Source organism: Nerophis ophidion, linkage group LG23, assembly GCF_033978795.1.
Source record: "Nerophis ophidion isolate RoL-2023_Sa linkage group LG23, RoL_Noph_v1.0, whole genome shotgun sequence".
Lineage (NCBI taxonomy): Eukaryota > Metazoa > Chordata > Actinopteri > Syngnathiformes > Syngnathidae > Nerophis > Nerophis ophidion.
In genome coordinates, this window is record NC_084633.1 from 25836469 (window position 1) to 25840152 (window position 3684).

Sequence of the window (3684 nt, forward strand, 5' to 3'; positions counted from 1 at the left end):
ATCATCTAGGTGACATACCCCACATCATCTAGGTGACATACCCCACATCATCTAGGTGACATACCCCACATCATCTAGGTGACATACCCCACATAGTCTAGGTGACATATCCCACATCATTTAGGTGACATACCCCACATCATCTAGGTGACATACCCCACATCATCTAGGTGAAATACCCCACATCATCAAGGTGACATACCCCACATCATCGAGGTAACATACCCCACATCATCTAGGTGACACACCCCACATCATCTAGGTGACATACCCGACATCATCTAGGTGACATACCCCACAGATTATCTAGGTGACATACCCCACATAGTCTAGGTGACATATCCCACATCATTTAGGTGACATACCTCACATCATCTAGGTGACATACCCCACATCATCTAGGTGACATGCCCGACATCATCGAGGTAACATACCCCACATCATCTAGGTGACATACCCCACATCATCTAGGTGACATACCCGACATCATCGAGGTAACATACCCCACATCATCTGGGTGACATACCCCACATAGTCTAGGTGACACCCCACATTATCTCGTGACATACCCCACATTATCTAGATGACATACCCCAAATCATCTAGGTGGCATACCCCACATAGTCTAGGTGACATAGCCCACATAGTCTAGGTGACATAGCCCACATAGTCTAGGTGACATACCCCACATAGTCTAGGTGACATATCCCACATCATCTAGGTGACATACCTCACATCATCTAGGTGACATACCCCACATCATCTAGGTGACATACCCCACATCATCTAGGTGACATACCCCACATCATCTAGGTGACATACCCCACATCATCTAGGTGACATACCCCACATCATCTAGGTGACATACCCCACATAGTCTAGGTGACATATCCCACATCATTTAGGTGACATACCCCACATCATCTAGGTGACATACCCCACATCATCTAGGTGACATACCCCACATCATCTAGGTGAGATACCCCACATCATCTAGGTGACATACCCCACATCATCGAGGTGACATACCCCACATCATCGAGGTGACAGCCCACGCAGCCTAGAGGCAGTTGATGTGTACGGCAGCGGCGGCGAAGGCGGCCTCAAGCATTCATGTGGCGAGCGCAGGATTTGGAGTCGATCCGATGGCGGCTCAGATCTGCCTCCAATTAGGCGATCCTTGCAACTGGAACTCCACAATCACTCCCGCCAGAAAGCGAGTAAAAGGGCTGACAAGTAGCATGTGTGCACAGCTTAGTCTGCTACCCGACCGCACTCCCGTGTCCTTTACAGAGGACGTGGCCTCAAAGGAGCCATCATTGCAGCCACTTACACACATGTCACTTCCTGAGGACCACACCATCCATCAATTCCACTACCACCACACCTGACACCACTGCGCCAGTCTTCTGCCAGCCACCGCTACCCACGCAACAATTGGGATAATATTTTGGTACCAGAACCAAAATGTATTTCGATACTTTTCAACATAAAGGGGACCACAAAAGACGTCATTTTTGGCTTTTTTTTTTTTTTTACAAAATTTTTTTTAGGGTACATTAAATATGTTTCTTATTGCAAGTTTGTCCTTAAATAAAATAGTGAACATACTAGACAACTTGTCTTTTAGTTGGAAGTCAACTAACAAAGGCTCCTAATTAGTCCGTCGACATATGCAGTAACATTGTGTCATTTATCATTCTGTTATTTTGTCAACATTATGAAAGATAAACTGTAAAAATGGATTGTTAAAATACTTGTTCATTCACTGTTAATATCTGCTTATTTATTATTCTAACATCTTCTATCGACACTTCTGTTAAAATGTAATAATCACATATTCTTCTGTTGTTTGATACTTTACATTAGTTTTGGATGATACCACACACGTCGGTATCGATCTGATACCAGGTAGTTACAGGATCATACATTGGTCATATTCAAAGTCTTCATTTGTCCAGGGACGTATTTTCTGACTTTATAAACATAACATTAGTGATGATAACAATGACAAATATCGATGTCATCATGGTCGTATCGGCTAGATACGCTCTTTTACTTGGTATCATTACAGTGGATGTCAGGTGTAGATCTACCCATGGCATTTATTTACAATGAGACGCCGGTGAGCTATTGTATCCTATGGTGTAAAATTAAGCATTTTTATCTATTTGTTGTCCTCCAGTGATAATGATACCTGTAACAAACTTACTTTATTTGTCACCATGGAGGCGAGGATTAGTGATTTAGAAGTAGCTAAAACACTGCCGACTGCGGATGTAAATTAGCTATTAGGTAACTAGCCATGTCTTAAAGCACCTCTTCCTAAGGGCGTTTCAGTGTTATAACTTTGCCACCCGACGAGCGCCGAAGGGCTCCAGGGTTGACCCAATAAAATTCTTTAAGGAGTTCGGGGTCAGCCAGATACGAGGCAGGGACCCAAGACCTATCCTTTTTAAGCCAAAATGCGTCCATTCTCCCTTTTATGTCTACACACTGTGTTTGCTTGTAAGTACTATGTGTGTGTGCGCTGCCGAACATGCTCCTCCGCTCGTAGAACCAGCAATGAGTTGTCGTAACAACACGCCATCATGCCTGCAAGAACAAAATAATGAAATAAAAATTAATCAAGAACCCATCCATCCATCTATTTTCTACCGCTTGTCCCTTTCGAGGCCACAGTGGGGGGTACTGGAGCCTATCTCAGCTGCATTCGGGTGGTAAGTCACCACCTCATCGCAGGATGAACTTTGGTTCCTTATTCAAAATTTGGGACGGCGTGGAGCAGTGGAAGAGTGACCGTGCGCAACCCGAGGGTCCCTGGTTCAATCCCCACCTAGTACCAACCTTGTCACGTCCGTTCTGTCCTGAACAAGACACTTCACCCTTGCTCCCGATGGGTGCTGGTTAGAGCCTTGCATGGCAGTGTCCTCCATCGGTGTATGAATGTGTGTGTGAATGGGTAAATGTGGAAGTAGTGTCAAAGAGTACCTTGAAGGTAGAAAAGTGCTATACAAGTACAACCCATTATTGACTTATTATTTATTATAACATTTAAGGTCTCACTGGCCTTTAAAAGGAACACACCTGCAGGCGGGCCGTAGTTTGGACAATCCTGGACTAGACGGTGCATATTTATTTTCATTCAAATTTATCAGATCTGGCTATTTAGAAAATAATATGGAATAAAAAGAAATATATATATTTTCCATTTGTAAACTGACCTAGGTTGTAAACTCTGTTCCACAAGAGTATTCAAAATCAGTCCATAAAAAAATTATTCAAATTAGGAAAGTATTCAGTAGAGTTTAACTAAATAATTGGAAAATATGCAATATACTTAATACATTTATTGACAATAAATACAATTGGGGTTAAATATAAAATTAGCTTAAAGCAATGAGATATTAAGTGTGACACCATTTTTTTAAATGTATTATTAGTTCCATTGCGATGAGGTGGCGACTTGTCCAGGGTGTACCCCGCCTTCCGCCCGATTGTAGCTGAGATAGGCGCCAGCGCCCCCCGCGGCCCCAAAAGGGAATAAGCGGTAGAACATGGATGGATGGATGATTCCTTTTAATATTAGAAATTAAATACTGAATTGTGTACAACTGTAAATGCATAGTGTTTTTGGTTTGTTGTCCATCCATCCATCCATTTTCTACAGCTTATTCCCTTTGG